The sequence below is a fragment of the Symsagittifera roscoffensis genome, chromosome 10 (assembly GCF_963678635.1).
Source record: "Symsagittifera roscoffensis chromosome 10, txSymRosc1.1, whole genome shotgun sequence".
NCBI classification, from domain to species: domain Eukaryota; kingdom Metazoa; phylum Xenacoelomorpha; order Acoela; family Convolutidae; genus Symsagittifera; species Symsagittifera roscoffensis.
Genome location: NC_087071.1, coordinates 31,708,896 through 31,731,916, shown reverse-complemented (window position 1 = coordinate 31,731,916; position 23,021 = coordinate 31,708,896). Strand labels below are relative to the sequence as shown.

The window sequence follows — 23,021 nt, the reverse complement described above, 5'->3', positions numbered from 1 at the left end:
TCCCTTTACGATGTTTTTTTATTCAATTGTATAGTTTGGCTATAAAGGGTTTGGTTAGAGGTTTCCAATGAGCTGATAAAATCTAAATTTGAAAAAAAATTCTTTGAGAAATTTGATTTTGAGCCAAAGCAAAAAAGTTGGGTTTGGGGCGTTTCATTGATTTTTTTGGCTCAATTTTGCGTTTTTCTCTGAATATTCGTTATTTTCGCTGATTTTTTGCATACGGACTCAAATGACGCTGTAGTTGCTGCCCTATACTCGCTATTATCAGAAAATCAAAAAAATGGCTTTTTATTTGGGCTTAATTTTCAACATGAAAAAACGTATTTAAGGTGTAGTAACGAAAAATGAAAGTAGACAGTTTTTTGGCTACATTGGGATAACTGCTAACCTTGTGAGTATTAAAACATTGGTTTTGAACCACATATGTAACATCAGAGTCAATAGAAAGTAAAATCTAATCATAAAAAAAATTGTCTGATTTCTCAGGTGAAAAGTTATTTGGAAAGTGGTAAGCAACCAAATAATCGTAAAATTTTGTATTTACAATGTTCTCTGTCTGCAAAGACGTGATATGCATAGTGTCAGACTGTAAAACTAAAGTTTTATGAGAGAAAAAAATGTTTAACCGAAGTTCATTACACTTGTGTTTTTATTATTTTATAAAGTAAATACTAGTTTCGATTTAGATAAACAATTTTCCCTATATAACTATTCTATTTTTATCTGCAACGAAGCTAATTGACGCTATTTTGGTCTCAGGTTACCGATAAACTCAAAAAAGGACCTATATAGAGATCCAGAGGGAAAAAAACTGATCAGAAACTGGGTTTTTAAGAAAAAATTGAATAATTTGGCAATTTTTGAGCCATTTCAAAAAAAATTTTCCTCCTGAAGCGACGTTGTTATTGTCCAAATTTACGCTCAATGACTCTTCCCTGCCCTGACAAGCCTGATAAACACATATATGGTTCTAAATTGAAGCTCAAAAAAATAATGTTCATAAAATTGAGTTTCTTAAGGAGAAAGCCAGTTACCAAGTTCTGAGCAAATAAATCAATTTATATCTTCGTATTTAAAATGTTCTCTGTCGGCACAAAAGTGCTATGCTTAGTATCAGACAGTAAAATTAAAGTTTTAAGAGAGAAAAAAGTGTTTAACCGAAGTTCATTACACTTGTGTTTTTTTTTAATTTATAAAGTGAATACTATCTTCGATTGCAACTACAGGGAGCCAGATCTCAACAACGCATTCGAAATTTGATCTCAATTTGTTTTTAAAAAGTGACTCGTAAGTAGGACTAGAGTTGATTCTTTGAAAACTTTTCGATAAAAACTCATTTTCATACCGAAAAATTAGTTTTTCTCGCAATCAGAGGGTGAAAAAATTGAGCAAAAAAATGGGTAATTTTTTTTTTTAAATGGAAAATTTTAGATAATAACAGTCTTTTTCAGAGAACTAAATGATGTTTTCTAAACATAACACATCAAGCCTGACTTTTTAAGGAAAAAATTAGGGAAATTTAACGAGTGAAAAAAAGTTATAGAGGAAAAACAGGTAAAAAAACTGCGTTTTTTCTAAAAAGTGCAACTACAGGGAGACAGATCTCAACAACCCAAACGAAATTTGACAAAATTTTTCTTCCAGAAGCTTGATTTTAAGTAGGATCAACTTTGATTCAACATTAACTTTTCTTAGAAATTTCGTCTTCACGTCGAAAAAGAGATTTTAAATTTTTTCAAATGCTTGTATATTAGCCTCAATTTTGGCTGATTTTTACTCCAGTTATTTTAATTTTTTTCAATTTTTAAAAGTTTTTAAATCTTCTAATTTTTTTTATTGAGTGGCCTATGCTATTGGCTACTATTTGAATTGTTTTTTTTTAGCCAAAACCTTTATCACAAAAAAAGTTATCAGCCCATTTTGTGTCTAAAACAGCGTTTTTTCAAAATTTGGTACTTTCCTTGCACAAAATCTCAGCAAAAAAACAAAATTTTGGACCCAAATTTTTTTTTTAACGCTTAGGACAAGACTGAGACTTGTTATGAAGTCTTGTCACTTTAGGCAAAAAAATTACGTCTTCATGTCAAAAAACTGATTTTAGTGATTTTCTGATGATCAAATTTGGCCCTCAAAAAGTGAAATTTTTAAATTTTACTAGCGTACTCGTTCCGGTTGAGCTCTGGGGTATATATATCAAGCAAGTTTCACTTTCCTCATAAATCACATTTTGAATCAGATTAAAAATTTTTGAGGTCATTAGGCCTACTGTTCACCGTGCCGAATTATTAGGCAAAAACGGAAAATTGAATTACTTAGCGAAAAATTATCCAATTTAGCTCTAGTCTTTACCGCTGCGTAGCCTAAGATGTGTTCTAGTTATCTAAAAGGGTTGCGGTACGTTTCGGGGGGTAGCGCTAAGTTTTTTTTTGTTTTAAAAAAAATCGCGATTTTTCAAAATCGCGTTTTTTTACAAGTTTGAAGCATCATAACTCATCGAGTTTTGCTTCAAACAAAACCAAAATTGGTGTACATGTTGTCCAACGATTGGACAACATTGAAGTATAAGGGCAAAAGCTGAATAGTAATACCCAAAAATTGGTCAAAATTCAAAAAGTCGATTTTTTGGCAATTTTTGAGGACCTCTAACTTATGAACTATTTGAGATATCTCAACAATTTTAATATCAAATGTTAATCGTAGCCAGGTTAACAGTGTGGCAAAGTTTCAATGGAAACCAAAGTTTCAAAAAAAAGTTAGAGGTCCTCAAACATGCAACAAAATCAGTTTTCAATTTTTTCTGATTTTTTTTTTGAAAAAATTGAAGACCTCTAACTCAAAGACCTTCTGAGATATCAAAAAGATTTTGATATCAACTCTTATACATACTAATGTCTCTACTTTGACACATTTTCAACAAAATTCAAATATTAGAAAAAAAGTTACAGGTCCTCAAATTTGTAGCAAAATACACAGTTTTCGAAAATTGTCAACTTTTTGTCAAATTTTGAAGACCTATAACTCGAAAACTACTCGATAAAAATTTATAAATTTTTGATATGTTGTCAATACAGCAACGTTCCATCGTTTGAACGTTTAAGAAGCAAAAATTTCAAAAAATAAAAAATTTCGTTAGAGGTCCACAAAACTTGCAAAAAAATTGATTGAAAAAAAAAATTGAAAAAAAAAATTGATAATTGATAACTAATAAAGATTTAAGAAAGTATCAGCTTACAGGTTTTTGAGTGTAGATATGTTGTTGTTGGGTTTTTTTCTCGTAAAATCAAATTGAGTGCTTAATTGTTGATTTTAGACTTGAGAATATTTTCAATGTGAGGGTCCGGTATGTTGTGCGCATGACCAGGTTCTTCTATGAGTTGTGTATAATTTGTCTATGTAAATCAGGTGTATTTTGATTTTGGCTAATATGTCTAACTCGATTGAGGTCTTGTTGCAGGTTGGGGTATAAGTTATATGTTGATTCACTTAGAGATGCTTGTCGATGAACTGGTTCTAGGGGTTCTGATAAGAGTGGGTGTCGTTCTTCAAAGGTGTATGGATTGTCTTGAAAAGAAATGCGTGTTGATGTTTGAGGATTGTTTGTAGTTGTGGGTGTTATTGGACTTTCTAGGGATGTGGTTGGTGGGGGCTGGTTTGGTGGTGGTTGATTAGTGTGATGTCTCAATTGATGGAGTTCGAATCATACAGAGTTTTTGTGTTTTAGAAGGTCTTGGTTGTAACATTGATTGCAAAAATGCCACAAACGCGGAATCGGTAACTTTTCAATCGGTTCGAAAAGTACGAAATTGACAAGTGGACTGAAAACGGCTAGAAAAATTTAGGTTTGAGCAAAAGTCAATTTTTGAGACTTTTTTGTCGGTTTGGAAAACATACTTAAAAGTTAGTTTTGGGCAATTTTTTAAATTTTCCGGCAACCTCTGCTCATGTTCTTTCCAACGATATCAAAAAAGCCCAAACCTAACAGTACTTTTTGATTTTTAGACAAAAAAGTGAAGTTTATGATTTTTGGCCCAAACCCAAAACTAAAAAAGTTGTATTTCAGTGAAAAATTAACCAATTTTAAAAATTGAGGTATCGTTGAGCGTTTCTTGGGCAAAGGAAGCTAGCTAAACTAAAAAAAATTTAGGGCTAACTTTCTAAACCTATCCAAAAAATGGGTAGTTGTGTAGTTACTCTGACAACCCGACCTGGACGGAACGGATTGAACACAAGAAAAGTTCATAAGAAGATTCTTAGTTTATAAACTCTACTATACCTAATTTTTGACGGGGAACACGATGGTGAAGTCTTTTCTCGGATCAGACATTTTTTTTTTGGGTCAAAATAGACATTTTTCAAAAACGCCCGCAAAAAGTCAATTTTTGAGCAGAATTTTTTTTTTTAGGGTTAAGAAATGACCTAGGGTTAGAAACTCAACCATCATTTCCTTCTTTTGCTATAATTTGGCTATAAAGGGTTTGGTTAGAGGTTTCCAATGAGCCTATAAAATCTGAATTTGAAAAAAAATTCTTTGAGAAATTTGATTTTGAGCCAAAGCAAAAAGTTAGGTTTGGGGCGTTTCATTGATTTTTTTGGCTCAATTTTGCGTTTTTCTGTGAATATTCGGTTATTTTCACTGATTTTTTGCATACGGACGCAAATGACGCTGTAGTTGCTGCCCTATACTCGCTATTATCAGAAAATCAAAAAAATGGCTTTTTATTCGGGCTTAATTTTCAACATGAAAAAACGTACAACAAAAAAAATGATTTTTTTGTGAAAAAATCCCTTTAATGATGTTTTTTTATTCAATTGTATAGTTTGGCTATAAAGGGTTTGGTTAGAGGTTTCCAATGAGCTTATAAAATCTAAATTTGAAAAAAAATTCTTTGAGAAAATTGATTTTGAGCCAAAGCAAAAAAGTTGGGTTTGGGGCGTTTCATTGATTTTTTTGGCTCAATTTTGCGTTTTTCTCTGAATATTCGGTTATTTTCGCTAATTTTTTTGCATACGGACTCAAATGACGCTGTAGTTGCTGCCCTATACTCGCTTTTATCAGAAAATTTAAAAAATGGCTTTTTATTTGGGCTTAATTTTCAACATGAAAAAACGTATTTAAGGTGTAGTAACGCAAAAATTAAAGTAGACAGTTTTTTGGCTACCTTGGGATAAATGCTAGCCTTGTGAGTAATAAAACATTGGTTTTCAACCACATATGTAACATCAGATTCAATAGAAAGTAAAATCTGATCATAAAAAAAATTGTCTGATTTCTCAGGTGAAAAGTTATTTGCAAAGTGGTAAGCAACCAAATAATCGTAAAATTTTGTATTTAAAATGTTCTCTGCCTGCAAAGACGTGATATGCATAGTGTCAGACATTACAACTAAAGTTTTATGAGAGAAAAAAAAGTTTAACCGAAGTTCATTACACTTGTGTTTTTTTATTATTTTATAAAGTAAATACTAGTTTCGATTTAGATATACAATTTTCCCTATATAACTATTCTATTTTTATCTGCAACGAAGCTAATTGACGCTATTTTGGTCTCAGGTTACCGATAAACTCAAAAAAGGACCTATATAGAGATCCATAGGGAAAAAAAACTGATCAGAAACTGGGTTTTTAAGAAAAAATTGAATAATTTGGCAATTTTTGAGCCATTTCAAAAAATTTTTCCTCCTGAAACGACGTTGTTATTGTCCAAATGTACGCTCAATGACTCTTCCCTGCCCTGACAAGCCTGATAAACACATATATGGTTCTAAATTGAAGCTCAAAAAAAATAATGTTCATAAAATTGAGTTTCTTAAGAAAGCCAGTTACCAAGTTCTGAGCAAATAAATCAATTTATATCTTCGTATTTAAAATGTTCTCTGTCGGCGCAAAAGTACTATGCTTAGTATCAGACAGTAAAATTAAAGTTTTAAGAGAGAAAAAAGTGTTTAACCGAAGTTCATTACACTTGTGTTTTTTTTTAATTTATAAAGTGAATACTAACTTCGATTGCAACTACAGGGAGCCAGATCTCAACAACGCATTCGAAATTTGATCTCAATTTGTTTTTAAAAGGTGACTCGTAAGTAGGACTAGAGTTGATTCTTCAATAACTTTTCGATAAAAGCTCATTTTCATACCGAAAAATTAGTTTTTATCGCAATCAGAGGGTGAAAAAATTGAGCAAAAAAATTGGTGATTTTTTTTTATTGGAAAATTTTAGATAATTTTAGTCTTTTTCAGAAAATTAAATGATGTTTTCTAAACATAACACATCAAGCCTGATTTTTTAAAGAAAAATTAGGGAAATTTAGCGAGTGAAAAAAAGTTATAGAGGAAAAACAGGTAAAAAACTGCGTTTTTTCAAAAAAGTGCAACTACAGGGAGCCAGATCTCAACAACGCATTCGAAATTTGATCCCAATTTGTTTTTAAAAGTTGACTCTTAAGTAGGACTAGAGTTGATTCTTCGATAACTTTTCCATAAAAACTCATTTTCATACCAAAAAATTAGTTTTTATCGCAATCAGAGGGTGAAAAAATTGAGCAAAAAAATGGGTAATTTTTTTTTCTTAATAGAAAATTTTAGATAGTTCTGGTCTTTTTCAGAGTAGGAAGTGATGTTTTCTAAGCAAAACACATCAAGCCTGATTTTTTAAAGACAAAATTAGGGAAATTTAGCGAGTGAAAAAAAAGTTATAAAGGAAAAACTAATAAAAAGCTGCGTTTTTTCAAAAAATTGCAACTACAGGGAGCCAGATCTCAACAACGCATTCGAAATTTGATCTCAATTTGTTTTTAAAAAGTGACTCGTAAGTAGGACTAGAGTTGATTCTTCAATAAATTTTCGATAAAAGCTCATTTTCATACCGAAAAATTAGTTTTTCTCGCAATCAGAGGGTAAAAAAACTGAGCAAAAAATTGGGTAATTGTTTTTTTTGTAAATGGAAAATTTTAGATAATTTCAGTCTTTTTCAGATAACTAAATGATGTTTTCTAAACATAACACATCAAGCCTGATTTTTTAAAGAAAAATTTAGGGAAATTAAACGAGTGAAAAAAAAGTTATAGCGGAAAAACAGGTAAAAAACTGCGTTTTTACTAAAAAGTGCAACTACAGGGAGACAGATCTCAACAACCCAAACGAAAATTGACAAAATTTTTCTTCCAGAAGCTTGATCTTAAGTAGGATCAACTTTGATTCAACATTAACTTTTCTTAGAAATTTCGTCTTCACGTCGAAAAAGAGATTTTAAAATTTTTCAAATGCTTGTATATTAGCCTCAATTTTGGCTAATTTTTACTCCAGTTATTTGAATTTTTTTCAATTTTTAAAAGTTTTTAAATCTTCTAAATTTTTTCATTGAGTGGCCTATGCTATTGGCTACTATTTGAATTGTTTTTTTTAGCCAAAACCTATATCACAAAAAAAGTTATCAGCCCATTTTGTGTCTAAAACAGCGTTTATTCAAAATTTGGTACTTTCCTTACACAAAATCTCAGCAAAAAAACAAAATTTTGGACCCAAATTTTTTTTAACGCTTAGGACAAGACTGAGACTTGTTATGAAGTCTTGTCACTTTAGGCAAAAAAATTACGTCTTCATGTCAAAAAACTGATTTTAGTGATTTTCTGATGATCAAATTTGGCCCTCAAAAAGTGAAATTTTTAAATTTTACTAGCGTACTCGTTCCGGTTGAGCTCTGGGGTATATATATCAACCAAGTTTCACTTTCCTCATAAATCACATTTTGAATCAGATTAAAAATTTTTGAGGTCATTAGGCCTACTGTTCACCGTGCCGAATTATTAGGTAAAAACGGAAAATTGAATTACTTAGCGAAAAATTATCCAATTTAGCTCTAGTCTTTACCGCTGCGTAGCCTAAGATGTGTTCTAGTTATCTAAAAGGGTTGCGGTACGTTTCGGGGGGTAGCGCTAAGTTTTTTTTTGTTTTTAAAAAAAATCGCGATTTTTGAAAATCGCGTTTTTTTTCAAGTTTGAAGCATCATAACTCATCGAGTTTCGCTTCAAACAACACCAAAATTGGTGTACATTGAAGTATAAGGGCAAAAGCTGAATAGTAATACCCAATTTACAAATTGCTTCCAAAAATTGGTCAAAATTCGAAAAGTCGATTTTTTGGCAATTTTTGAGGACCTCTAACTTATGAACTATTTGAGATATCTCAACAATTTTAATATCAAATGTTAATCGTAGCCAGGTTAACAGTGTGGCAAAGTTTCAATGGAAACCAATGTTTCAAAAAAAAGTTAGAGGTCCTCAAACTTGCATCAAAATCGATTTTTTCGAAACTTTTAGCTTTTTTGAAGCTTAATAACTCATCGAGTAATCTTTCAAATGACAGTAAAACTTGTGTGCGTGTTTTCACAATGAGTATTAAACGTGGTTATAAGGAAAACAGCTGAATAGATTTTTTCGAGCCAAAATTCATTTTCAAAAATTGCTGAAAATCGAAAAAATCGTTTTTTTGGCAATTTTTGAGGACGTGTAACTCATTGAAAAAAAAAAGATATCTCAATGATTTTTGTGTCAAACCTTACCCAATTTCAGTTTTGAGCGGTGACGAGTTTTCAGCACAATTCAAAAATCAGAAAAAAAGTTAGAGGTCCTCAAACATGCAACAAAATCAGTTTTCAATTTTTTCTGATTTTTTTTTTGCAAATTTTGAAGACCTCTAACTCAAAGACCTTCTGAGATATCAAAAAGATTTTGATATCAACTCTTATACATACTAATGTCTCTACTTTGACACATTTTCAACAAAATTCAAATATTAGAAAAAAAGTTACAGGTCCTCAAATTTGTAGCAAAATACACAGTTTTCGAAAATTGTCAACTTTTTGTCAAATTTTGAAGACCTATAACTCGAAAACTACTCGATAAAAATTTATAAATTTTTGATATGTTGTCAATATAGCAACGTTCCATCGTTTGAACGTTTAAGAAGCAAAAATTTCAAAAAATAAAAAATTTCGTTAGAGGTCCACAAAACTTGCAAAAAAATTGATTGAAAAAAAAAATTGAAAAAAAAATTGATAATTGATAACTAATAAAGATTTAAGAAAGTATCAGCTTACAGGTTTTTGAGTGTAGATATGTTGTTGTTGGATTTTTTTCTCGTAAAATCAAATTGAGTGCTTAATTGTTGATTTTAGACTTGAGAATATTTTCAATGTGAGGGTCCGGTATGTTGTGCGCATGACCAGGTTCTTCTATGAGTTGTGTATAATTTGTCTATGTAAATCAGGTGTATTTTGATTTTGGCTAATATGTCTAACTCGATTGAGGTCTTGTTGCAGGTTGGGGTATAAGTTATATGTTGATTCACTGAGAGATGCTTGTCGCTGAACTGGTTCTAGGGGTTCTGATAAGAGTGGGTGTCGTTCTTCAAAGGTGTATGGATTGTCTTGAAAAGAAATGCGTGTTGATGTTTGAGGATTGTTTGTAGTTGTGGGTGTTATTGGACTTTCTTGGGATGTGGTTGGTGGGGGCTGGTTTGGTGGTGGTTGATTAGTGTGATGTCTCAATTGATGGAGTTCGAATCATACAGAGTTTTTGTGTTTTAGAAGGTCTTGGTTGTAACATTGATTGAAAAAATGCCACAAACGCGGAATCGCCAACTTTTCAAACGGTTCGAAAAGTACGAAATTGACAAGTGGACTGAATGCGATAGAGAAGAAGATTTTGAAGTAAAATACATCGAAGAGAACAAGAACTACGGTTTGTTTGCAAAAAACAATTTTGAGGAAAATGATTTCCTCCTCTTCTATCGTGGGGATCGGTTGTATCTCCAGAAATATAACGAAATGAAAGACAAAGCCTTGAATGATTATATTTTTGTCGACATAGACAATAAACTCTACATCGACGCAACTGACAAAGATAGCGGATTGGCTCGTTATATTAATGACTGTGGTAATTTGAAGAAACCGAATGCCAGAGTAAAGCCATATAAAGACAAAAATGGAAAACCGCATATCCAAATTGTATGTGAAAGGCCCATAAAAATTGGCGATGAAATAACTTACGACTACAAGGGCCAGTATATGCCGTGGCGTGAAGTTAATCAAAGTGATGTGGAAGAAGTAGAACCTCCTTTGACTCAGGAAGAGCTCCGCGAACAGCAAGCACTAATTGAGACACAGAAGCGTGAAGAAAATTTAAATATGGAAGCTGAAGATTTGTTTGAAGATTCGGATCAAAATTGCCAAGAAAATGAGCCGCCATCACCTCCACCTTTACAACCAAAGCCCTCCATCATCACGAGTGATCAGATACATGATCAGGAGACGCAAAATGAAGGTAGTGAACGCACCCATACAGATGCTCAACCCGAGCCTGTTATGATTAACTTCCCCCTGCAAAAACGCGGTCAAAAAACAGTTGAGAAGCCGCATGCGAGAGTCCGTCAACCACCAGAAGTCAGTAATCCACCAGTTTACCCGTCGACGGCATCTCTGAAGAAGAGCTGCTCGAAATATAAACCCCAAGCAACTACATCTTTGCAATTAGTTGGTAAAAATACACCAACTAATTATCCGAACGACCTCTTTTTGTGCCTCCATTGCAACTTTCCAATGACAGAGGCACATGAAATGATTGAGCACCAAATAGAGTGCGGGACAAGGCCCTTCAAGGGGAAAGCTGAAATAGTGAACGGGAAAAGAAAGCACTATTTTCTGTATTGCACAGAATGTAGTGCTATATGCAACAGAACAAATTTCCCAACAATGAAAAAGCATATTGAGATTACTTATTGTAAACAACTCAAATGCGGAGAAACATACCTATTTTTTCGTATGGACGAGGAAACAGAAGCTTTGGACGTCAGCCATTCTAAAATTTTGTGCAGTAGTCCCTCAGAGCACATTTCTCCTGAGGATCAAGACTACGAACCTCCTCTAAAACGGCTCAACAAAAACTCATTCGAAGAATTGGAAGATGAAGATTCCGACGAGCTTGAAACCGATTGTTCTGTTCAAGGATTCATCCAGAAAAAACAGATGAAAAAAACTACTCCTGCCCCTTCTTCCAGTAAACCATACAAGTGTGAGTTCTGCGGGGACGCTTTTGGTTGGCTTGAAAGTCTCAGGAGGCACTTCGAAAAAGTCCATCAAGTCAAAGACAAGAAAATCCTGACAGTGATTCAAAGATGCCACCTGATGACACACAAGGAAAACTCAAAGAAATATTTTTGTACAGAGTGCATCCGTATGTTTGACCAGAAGTTCAGACACAAAATGAAACATTCAGACGGGTCTTATCAGCAACCCCATCAACCTAATTGGATGGTCATCACAAGTGTCTGGCAATTGCCACAAAAAATACTTCGGCAGGTCGTCTCCAACAAAGAAGAAGCGGACGAACGGTTCCTGACAAAAAGAACCTTCAATTTCAAATTCATTTTGAATAAATACCAGGCAATGAAGGAGAAGGAGATAGCCCGAGGACGCAACTCGAACAACAACAGATCCAATATTAAAGGAAAAATGGAGAAGTTGAGAAAAATGGTTATAGTCACTAAAGGGATGACGGAGCCCCGTAAGCTTTCCGATTGGATACAGATGTACCCAAAAGTTTCCGCATCAAAATCAATTCTGAACATGTTGAATGAGTTGGATATCTTCATCGACACTTTTTTGAAGATTGAAATTGGTTCTTTTCAACAAAAAGTTGACATCTCAGCATTCAAAGGCCAGATAAAATTGCTGCGGAAGAATGAAAGTCGGGCAGGAAGAACCCGTAAGCAATTATTGAAGACCACTGCGGCAAACTCACTGCCAAACCCCAAAGAAATTGACGTCCTCAGAAAGCGCATTATGGAGTACTCGGAAAAAAAGTTCCAGGAAAACCTCCAGGGAATTCGACCTGATGAGTTCAGGACCTTGACGTACAACCTGATGGCACTAATATTTTTCAGGAACTCTTCCAGATGTGGAACGATTAGTCTATTCAGAACAGAATTCCTGGAAAATAGACATGATGATGAAAACCTGAAACTGTGTGCAATCGAACTGGCTCCAAAAGAGTTACACGAGATGAGAAAGGGACCAGGAGAGCGGAAGCGCATTCAGCAAATGCAGAAAATTCTGGAACGGACACCTAAAAATTTTTACAGCGAGGGAGTAAAAATTCAAGTAATCACAGATAAGGAAATGCAACTGATCGATGAGTTTGCTCTACTGCGAACCAAGCTAGGAGTAGAGCACACATACTTATTTGCTCCCACGAAAGTTCATGAGAAATTTGACTCCCATGATCAGAAGAACTATGGCAAAAACTGGTCACGTAGTTTACCTAAACAGCATGGACTCCCTCACTTGAAATTCAAAACTACCCTGCTCAGGAAACTAACGGCTTCCATTTGGAAAAAAAATATCCCTACCACTCTCCATCGCGAAGCACTTAACCAACATACCGGGCATACAGAAGCCACAGCCTTCAATTATTACGAAGTGTCGACCAGCAAGAAAAGGAACGCTGCGCTCACCAGCCACTATACGGATCTTGTGTACTGCCAAGGAAGTTTGAGCGATAATGTGCTTACCCTAGAAAGCATTACTGAACAACAAGATGACAGAGTTGACATCGACATTAATGTCGCACAACAAGATAACACGAATACAGACGAAAACGAAAGTGAGGAGCTTGTGTACGAAACTGAGGACGAAGATGAAACTCAAGAAAGTGACGGAGAAAAAGAAGGAAATAGCGAGAATGAGAGCGAATCTGATGACTCGCAGCAGACAGACAACAGCGATGGCGAGGAGGAAAAGAGTGTTAGGAGAGTAAGCATTTTTCCGAAAGCAAATCCGGTAACATTTCTGAAGAGCAGTACCGGAACCACGATTGTTAACAGCGCTTCTCTAGACCCTAAGGCGATTGCAACCATGATTCAAAACCAATATCAAAGGAAGGGTCGCCAAAAATATGTTTTGCGACCGGAGGATTGCCAAGAACTGGCCAATTTGTATATACTGTTCGTTCAAGGAATCTCAAACTTTTCGGCGCTCTATCGATCGAAAGCTATGCCGCTAAACTTAGACGCCGCCAAATCTATCTTCAAACAGATTACAAAATTGAGGAAGGAGTATCTACAGGGGATTCAATCCTCTTCAAAATTAGATTTGATCGGTCAACCCAGCCTGAACAAACTATAAAAACTATGTTTTTTGCATTTTTGTATTTGTTGCTGTAATTTTTATAATCAGATTCGAACCTAGGACATCACCTGAAAAAAGGTAGTGAATTGATTTTCTGTACTGGAATCAAACCAAAATTTCCAACTCACTGTTTACATTTTATATAGTGAAAAAGGAGAAAGCTAAGGCTTCAAAAAAAGAAAAAAAAAAGAAAAATGAGAACTTCAAGTTCCAAAAAAAGAAAGCTTTCTCAAAAAAAAATTTGGGATCGATAGTGTCCGCCTCCTCGTCGGCGATCCTGGATATACTCCCAAACGAAAGGGATGAACTGAGAGACACTTGAGTTTAGCTATAAAGAATTTGGATAGAGGTTTTCTGTTCTAGACGTTTTTTTCTGATTTTTTTTAATTGCGTGTCTTACTATTGTATAGTGAGTACAAAAAGCTTGAAAAGAGGTTTCGAATGAGCCAACGCCTAGAGGAAAATTTCTCGTTAACTTTTCCTGAGAATTTGTTTTTTTTTTTATTTTTGTAATTTTTTGTTATTTTTACCCAAATTTATATCAATTTCGTTGTTTTTCGTCTTAACCGAAACTTTCTAGTGTCTGGTGGCCTTTACCGACAATTCTCCACCTAATTTAGGCTTTACCACCTATTTTTGTTGACTAACCCCTAATTTTGGTTTTTATGGCTTTTTTCAGCTATTAATGACTATTATCCAGCATTTTGCAACCCTGATCAATTTTTGTAAAAACTCTAACTTTTTTTAGCCCTAAACCCAAGTCTTAACCCCAAGATCAATTTCTGAATCAATTTCTGAGAAGGTAAATTTGCGATCAAATTCTGAGATCAAAAAATGAGAAGGAAAAATTCTGGCTCAAGTCAATTTCTGAAAACCTCCCTACTCAAAAATTGATCTGGCCCTAGCCCTAACCCTAACCCTAACGCGACCTCAAAACTCAAACTCAATTTCTGAATCAATTTATGAGAGGAAAAATATGCTATAAATTTCCGAGATCAAAAATGAGAAGGAAAATTTTTTGGCTCAAGTCAATTTCTGAAAATGGCCCTACTCAAAAATTGTGCTGGCTAGGCCACTAACCCTAACAACCTAAGCATTCGCTACTCGGTAACTCCGCGTTCAATTTGATTTTGTTTGTAAAGGCTCTGTTGCATTTTCACTCACATTTGAATTTCAGTTTTGAAACACAATATTAATGTTGTCGTGTAGCTATGAAACTTCGTGTGTTTAACAAAGTAACAACTGTGAAGAAATTTGTTGATACTCTACATCGCAATATCAACCATTTAGCTAGTAATAACACGCAATACATAATGAAAATATAAAAATCGAAAGGTGGGGGAGTCGTAATTAATCTTAATTTTCGTTCAAATTTCCGCTAGTGACCCGAGGATACTCTCAGCCTCCTCCTCACTCAATCGCTCTCCTAACTTGGTCAGGATGTGTTTCAGTTCTATGCTGGAGATACGTCCGTTGCCATCCTTGTCGAACACTTTGAAGCCCTCGTGGAAGTCAGTGGCGGCGCTACTCGAGACACCTAAATTCATTCACATTTTCGACTCTTTTCCGAACAATCACTCCCCCCACCCCCTCCCTACACATTTGAAATTCAATTTTTAAGTTGAGATAATCTAACAAAGTTTTGTATGGTTGTATGGTGAACAACTTAACAATTGTGAACACATTTATTCATCATATCTTGCAGGGGGCGGATCTAGGATTTTCTCGAGGGGGGGGGCGGATTTTCAAAAAAATTTTGAAAATTTTTACGACCTTTTTAGATCGACCAAATTGATTTTCCGAGCTCTCCTAAAGCACTTAAAAAGAGGCTGTTTCGGCCCTTTTTGGGCACTTTTAGGAAAATTTTGACAATAAAATGCTTTTTTTTTGGCGCGCGCTCTCCCTCAAAATTAGTATATATTGGCGCCCAAGGCGCCTTAAGAAAAAATTTAGGGTCGGTCGACCAAAAATTGATTTCCTAAAAAGTACCAAAGGGGGGACCCTTTGGGTCGGCAGGGGGTCGAAATCCTGAAAAAAGCATCCCCCTCTAAATCCGCCCCTGATATCTTGCATCGTAACAACATTTTAAACTAAGAGGAAAACAGAATTGGCTCTGAGTAAAAGACATTCATTTTTTTTGCTGAGAAAGGTTGCTTCAGTATCAAACCAAGAACACAGATGATAGTTGCCCTAGAACCACCAACATTTTGGCAGACAGGTGAAACCATTCGGCGAATCACCTATGACTAATTTACGCGAGTTAAAAACGATTTCGTAAAATAACCAGCGTTATGTAATAACAAAAAGAAAACAAATTATTTCTCGAAGTTTTCTTCTGCTTCAGTTTTCAATTAATTTTGAATTCTTGGCTCAAGAACTGAAACTAAGTTCATTGTAACTTAATTAAAAGATTTTCGATCTAATCGCTCGCTTCAATTGCTCTAAATTGAATTAAAAAGCAAAACTTTCAAATCTGTTTTTCTCGATACAAAACCTTTCTTACAACCATTGAATCACACCTGAAACTTCGTGTGTTTAACAAAGTAACAACTGTGAAGAAATTTGTTGATACTCTACATCGCAATATCAACCATTTAGCTAGTAATAACACGCAATACATAATGAAAATATAAAAATCGAAAGGTGGGGGAGTCGTAATTAATCTTAATTTTCGTTCAAATTTCCGCTAGTGACCCGAGGATACTCTCAGCCTCCTCCTCACTCAATCGCTCTCCTAACTTGGTCAGGATGTGTTTCAGTTCTATGCTGGAGATACGTCCGTTGCCATCCTTGTCGAACACTTTGAAGCCCTCGTGGAAGTCAGTGGCGGCGCTACTCGAGACACCTAAATTCATTCACATTTTCGACTCTTTTCCGAACAATCACTCCCCCCACCCCCTCCCTACACATTTGAAATTCAATTTTTAAGTTGAGATAATCTAACAAAGTTTTGTATGGTTGTATGGTGAACAACTTAACAATTGTGAACACATTTATTCATCATATCTTGCAGGGGGCGGATCTAGGATTTTCTCGAGGGGGGGGGGGGGCGGATTTTCAAAAAAATTTTGAAAATTTTTACGACCTTTTTAGATCGACCAAATTGATTTTCCGAGCTCTCCTAAAGCACTTAAAAAGAGGCTGTTTCGGCCCTTTTTGGGCACTTTTAGGAAAATTTTGACAATAAAATGCTTTTTTTTTGGCGCGCGCTCTCCCTCAAAATTAGTATATATTGGCGCCCAAGGCGCCTTAAGAAAAAATTTAGGGTCGGTCGACCAAAAATTGATTTCCTAAAAAGTACCAAAGGGGGGACCCTTTGGGTCGGCAGGGGGTCGAAATCCTGAAAAAAGCATCCCCCTCTAAATCCGCCCCTGATATCTTGCATCGTAACAACATTTTAAACTAAGAGGAAAACAGAATTGGCTCTGAGTAAAAGACATTCATTTTTTTTGCTGAGAAAGGTTGCTTCAGTATCAAACCAAGAACACAGATGATAGTTGCCCTAGAACCACCAACATTTTGGCAGACAGGTGAAACCATTCGGCGAATCACCTATGACTAATTTACGCGAGTTAAAAACGATTTCGTAAAATAACCAGCGTTATGTAATAACAAAAAGAAAACAGAAGACAAATTATTTCTCGAAGTTTTCTTCTGCTTCAGTTTTCAATTAATTTTGAATTCTTGGCTCAAGAACTGAAACTAAGTTCATTGTAACTTAATTAAAAGATTTTCGATCTAATCGCTCGCTTCAATTGCTCTAAATTGAATTAAAAAGCAAAACTTTCAAATCTGTTTTTCTCGATACAAAACCTTTCTTACAACCATTGAATCACGCCTGATGGGGATTTAACGTGGCCTCGTATAACATTCGACCCTATCTGAAGTTCTTTTGCGGTATCTGATTTTGCGAAAAAAAAAGGTAAATGTTGAAATGGAACCGTTGAAGTTCCTATACTAAAACAGCTTATGAAATGCCTCAGTAAAACACTGTTTTCATTTTGACATGGTAATACACGATCCAATCATGCACATGTTAACTTTTGTAATGATTGGTTGAAACATATTTGTTACAGAAATGAAGTTATGAAAAAAATCAAGACAGCAAATAATTTTCTATCCAAAAACTCGAAACCCGATTAAACAAATTAAATCGCCCATCCAAGTAAATAAATTAACTTTTGTCCCGCAGAGCCATATACATGGGCACAAACTGCTCAAACGTAATCCGTCTTGTTGGGTCCTGTCTGAATCCAGACACCCGATCCACGTCATACTCTGTCGGGTTCAAACCCAGTGCCCTTGGCTAACGGGCCCACACTTTACGCCTCTACTCTCCCATCTCCTAGTCTGTCGAATAAATGAAACGAGTCTCGGAAGTCTGCCATCTGGTCATCTCCTAACGAAGCCATCTTGGAAGGCATAGTCAGTTTCTTCTGTTCCTTTACTGGTAAGGCAACGGGGTCTTTTTTATTATACGCCGCCTGTATTTGATCATTTTAAGGCTTAAATTAACTTAAAATCACTATTTTTTATTTGAGTTCAAACAGTCAAAAACTGCTGCAAATCAGAAGCATATAGACATTTTTAACGTCTCTAACCTTTACAATCTGGAAGGCGTATAACAAAAAAAAACGTCTCACCGAATTTACGGGTTGTAAAATTACTAAGCCAAATACTTGTTCAAAAGTTTTTGTTCTTACTTCTGTGCACTGGATAACTGAACGTAAATTGAAAACCAACAAGAAATTTTGCAGCAAAGCCAAAGGGCGCAGATTTCTCTGAAATAATAAATAAGTACTTCTCATATCAACCCTGGGTGAGTTATTAACCAATCCAGTCACTTTTTTTTTCGACGGTCAATTAAACTTTGCGTGGTGATTGAAATAGTTGAAACGAATTTAAATTGCATAGTTCCTTATTCTCATTTAGAAACAAAAGAAAAATTTGCATAACTAATCAATTTATAAAACGACTATCACTTTATAGCCAAATATACTGCTGAACTTAAATCAGAAACTAAGCCCGCAATATGACCTCAACTTCATCTGAAGTATTCAACGCAATTGTAAGCACTGATTAACAAAAAAAAAACAACAGACATGTGCTGTGTTTAAATAGACTTCAGAGTGCTGTTTGATGTCTAATCAAAATTATGAGCTGCATTTCTAAAACCTGCAATTTTATTACTGAGTTTTTAGCCATTTTGAAGGCTCGTAATTTTGCAAAAGTTGTTCCAAAAAAGCAAAAATTTACGTAGGTTCTGAGTCAAAGGTTTCTGAGTGTAGATATGTTGTTGTTGAGTTTCTCTCGTAAAATCAAAACGAGTTGTTAATTATTGACGTTTGACATGAGAATTTTTTCAATGAGAGGGTTCCTTCTGTTGTGAGGAGGGGCTTAGTTGAGTAATCGGGTGAGTTGTTTTTGACTTTGTGCCTCCATAAGCCTTAGTTGTGCTAGGAGGGGCTTAGTTGCCTACAATTCATCCTTTGCAGTTTTGTTGCCGTATATTGATTTAGATCACTTGACTTTGTGCCTCCATAAGCCTTAGTTGTGCTAGGAGGGGCGTAGTTGAGTGATTGGGTGAGTTGTTTTTGACTTTGTGACACTCCATAAGCCTTAGTTGTGCTAGGAGGGGCTTAGTTGCCTACAATTCATCCTTTGCAGTTGATTGTTGTTGTTGCCGTATATTGATTTTGATCACTTGACTTTGTGCCTCCATAAGCCTTAGTTGTGCTAGGAGGGGCTTAGTTGAGTGATCGGGTGAGTTGTTTTTGACTTTGTGACACTCCATAAGCCTTAGTTGTGCTAGGAGGGGCTTAATTGACTACAATTCATCCTTTGCAGTTGATAGTTTAACATTTATATGTCTAAAAAAGAGAAAGCCTTGGCTTCAAAAAAAAAAGATGAGAACTTCAAGTTCCAAAAAAGAGAAAGCTTTCTCACAAAAAAAGAAAAAAAGAAAAAAAAAGCCAAAAAAAGTTTTTGGGACCGATGGTGCCCGCCTCCCCGTTGGCGGTCCTGGATAGCCCTGTACAAAAACAGGGTGAACTGAGAGGCACCAAAAAAAAATCCAACTCGAGTAATTCATTTAATTATGTATTATTTATATCTTTTTTTTTCAAATTTAATTGTTACCTAAGATTTCATAGAATAAATTGAGCAAAAAAATGGGTAATTTTTTTTAATGGAAAATTTTAGATTATTTTAGTCTTTTTCAGAGAACTAAATGATGTTTTCTAAACATAACACATCAAGCCTGATTTTTTAAAGAAAAAGTTAGGGAAATTTAGCGAATGAAAAAAAAGTTATAGAGGAAAAACAGGTAAAAAACTGCGTTTTTTCAAAAAAGTGCAACTACAGGAAGCCAGATCTCAACAACGCATTCGAAATTTGATCTAATTTTGTTTTTAAAAGGTGACTCGTAAGTAGGACTAGAGTTGATTCTTCAATAACTTTTCGATAAAAGCTCATTTTCATACCGAAAAATTAGTTTTTATCGCAATCAGAGGGTGAAAAAATTGAGCAAAAAAATGGGTAATTTTTTTTTAAATGGAAACTTTTAGATTATTTTAGTCTTTTTCAGAGAACTAAATGATGTTTTCTAAACATAACACATCAAGCCTGATTTTTTAAAGAAAAAGTTAGGGAAATTTAGCGAATGAAAAAAAAGTTATAGAGGAAAAACAGGTAAAAAACTGCGTTTTTTCAAAAAAGTGCAACTACAGGGAGACAGATCTCAACAACCCAAACGAAATTTGACAAAATTTTTCTTCCAGAAGCTTGATCTTAAGTAGGATCAACTTTGATTCAACATTAACTTTTCTTTGAATTTTCGTCTTCACGTCGAAAAAGAGATTTTAAATTTTTTCAAATGCTTATATAATAGCCTCAATTTTGGCTGATTTTTTACTCCAGTTATTTGAATTTTTTTCAATTTTTAAGAGTTTTTAAATCTTCTAGTTTTTTTCCTTGTGAGGCCTATGCTATTTGCTACTATTTGAATTGTTTTTTTTAGCCAAAACCTATATCACAAAAAAAGTTATCAGCCCATTTTGTGTCTGAAACAGCGTTTTTTCAAAATTTGGTACTTTCCTTACCCAAAATCTCAGCGAAAAAACAAAATTTTTGACCCAAAAACTCTTTAAACGCTTAGGACAAGACTGAGACTTGTTATCAAGTCTTGTCACTTTAGGCAAAAAAATAACGTCTTCATGTCAAAAAACTGATTTTAGTGATTTTCTGATGATCAAATTTGGCCCTCAAAAAGTGAAATTTTTAAATTTTACTAGCGTACCCGTTCCGGTTGAGCTGTGGGGTATATATATCAAGCAAGTTTCACTTTCCCCATAAATCACATTTTGAATCAGATTAAAAATTTTTGAGGTCATTAGGCCTACTGTTCACCGTGCCGAATTATTAGGCAAAAATGGAAAATTGAATTACTTAGCGAAAAATTATCCAATTAAGCTCTAGTCTTTACCGCTGCGTAGCCTAAGATGTGTTCTAGTTATCTAAAAGGGTTTCGGTACGTTCCGGGGGGTAGCGCTAAGTTTTTTTTTTGTTTTTAAAAAAAATCGCGATTTTTCAAAATCGCGTTTTTTTACAAGTTTGAAGCATCATAACTCATTGAGTTTTGCTTCAAACAACACCAAAATTGCTGTCCATGTTGTCCAATTATTCGACAACGTTCAAATATAAGAACAAAAGCTGAATAGTAATATCTGATCTAAAAATTGCTTCCAAAAATTGGTCAGAATTCGAAAACTCGATTTTTTTTGCAATTTTTGAGGACCTCTAACTCAACAAATATTTGAGATATCTCAACAATTTTGATATCAAATGTTGAACATAGCCGGGTCAACAGTGTGACGAAGTTTCAATGGAAACCAAAAGTTTTAAAAAAAGTTAGAGGTCCTCAAACTTGCACCAAAATCGATTTTTTCGATTTTTTTTTAGCTTTTTTGAAGCTTGATAACTCATCGAAAATTCTTTCAAATGACACAAAAATTTGTGAGCGTGTTTTCACAATGTAGTACTAGACGTGGTTATAAGGAAAACAGCTGAATAGAATTTTTCGAGCCAAAATTCATTTTCAAAAATTGCTGAAAATCGAAAAAATCGTTTTTTTGGCAATTTTTGAGGACGTCTAACTCATTGAAAAAAAAAGATATCTCAATGATTTTTGTGTCAAATCTTACCCAACCTCAGTTTTGAGCAGTGACGAATTTTCAGCACAATTCAAAAATTAGAAAAGAAGTTAGAGGTCATCAAACTTGCAACAAAATCAGTTTTCAATTTTTTCTGATTTTTTTTTTGCAAATTTTGAGGACCTCTAACTCAAAGACCTTCTGAGATATCAAAAAGATTTTGATATCAACTCTTATACATACTAATGTCTCTATTTTGACATAATTTCAGCAAAATTCAATTATTAGAAAAAAAGTTACAGGTCCTCAAATTTGTAGCAAAATAAACAGTTTTCGAAAATTGTCAACTTTTTGTCAAATTTTGAAGACCTATAACTCAAAAACTACTCAATCAAAACTTATAAATTTTTGATATGTTGTCAATATAGCAACGTTCCATCGTTTGAACGTTTAAGAAGCAAAAATTTCAAAAAAGAAAAAATTTCGTTAGAGGTCCACAAAACTTGCAAAAAAAATTGATTGAAAAAAAAAAAAAATTGAAAAAAAAATTGATAACTAATAAAGAAAGTATCAGCTTACAGGTTTCTGAGTGTAGATATGTTGTTATTGGGTTTTTTTTCTCGTAAAATCATATTGAGTGCTTAATTGTTGATTTCAGACTTGAGAATTTTTGCTTTTTTGCTAAGGTCCTGTTGCAGGGTGGGGTATAAGTTATATGTTGATTCACTTAGAGATGCTTGTCGATGAACTGGTTCTAGTTGTTCTGATAAGAGTGGGTGTCTTTCTTCAAAGGTGTATGGATTGTCTTGAAAAGAAATGCGTGTTGATGTTTGAGGATTGTTTGTAGTTGTGGGTGTTATTGGACTTTCTTGGGATGTGGTTGGTGGGGGCTGGTTTGGTGGTGATTGATTAGTGTGATTTCTCAATTGATGGAGTTCGAATCTTACAGAGTTTTTGTTTTAGAAGGTCTTGGTTGTTGTTGTTGTTGGGTTTTTTCTCGTATTTCCAAATTGAGTGCTTAATTGTTGATTTTAGACCTGAGAATTTTTTCAATGTGAGGGTCCGGTATGTTGTGCGCATGACCAGGTTCTTCTATGAATTCTGTTCTACGAACTCGTAGGTTCTAGTTTACAGGTTTCTGAGTGTAGATATGATGTTAGATTTGCTATGAAGATACTTTACCAAACTATAAATATTGATCGGGTCTTTTTTCTTCAGGGAAGAAAAATGAAGAGAATAGACCGAATGCATTTGAGAAGAAAATTTGATAATTACTCAGTGGAAGAATGGTTGGATAAGGATAATTGGGAAGGTTTGATACCATTGGAAATCGAAGATGAAGTGGGAAAAGGGAAAGGTTTGATTGCAAGAAGGAAGTTTGAAGTGAATGATAGAATTGTTTTTTACCGGGGAAAAAGACTCACAGAAGCTGAGTATATGAAAAAACACCAAGTTGGAGACAATGAGTATATTTTCGTAAACAAAGAAAACAAACTGTATATCGACGCCACGGAAGACGAAAATTGTCTGGCTCGATATATTAACGACTCGAACAATGAGAAACCAAATGCGAGGACGAAAATTTACACCGATCGTTCGGGTAGAAAACATATCCAGATAGTTTGTTGTCAGGAGATCGATGTTGGGGATGAGATTCAATACGATTATAAAGGTGAGTACATGCCGTG

General features: G+C 34.5%; 1 protein-coding gene and 1 long non-coding RNA gene across 2 annotated transcripts in view; both read right to left on the bottom strand.

Annotated features, from left to right (window-relative positions):
- LOC134855657 (uncharacterized) overlaps positions 1 to 23,021 on the bottom strand; it is a 505,026-nt gene that overhangs the window by 260,668 nt on the left and 221,337 nt on the right. The gene's annotated exons all lie outside the window — the stretch shown is intronic.
- On the bottom strand, positions 15,934 to 17,960 carry LOC134855612 (uncharacterized). The gene is made up of 3 exons (XR_010164514.1): positions 17,827 to 17,960; positions 17,363 to 17,630; positions 15,934 to 16,028 (listed from the first exon to the last, which is right to left on the bottom strand). It is a non-coding gene; the product is annotated as an uncharacterized LOC134855612 (long non-coding RNA).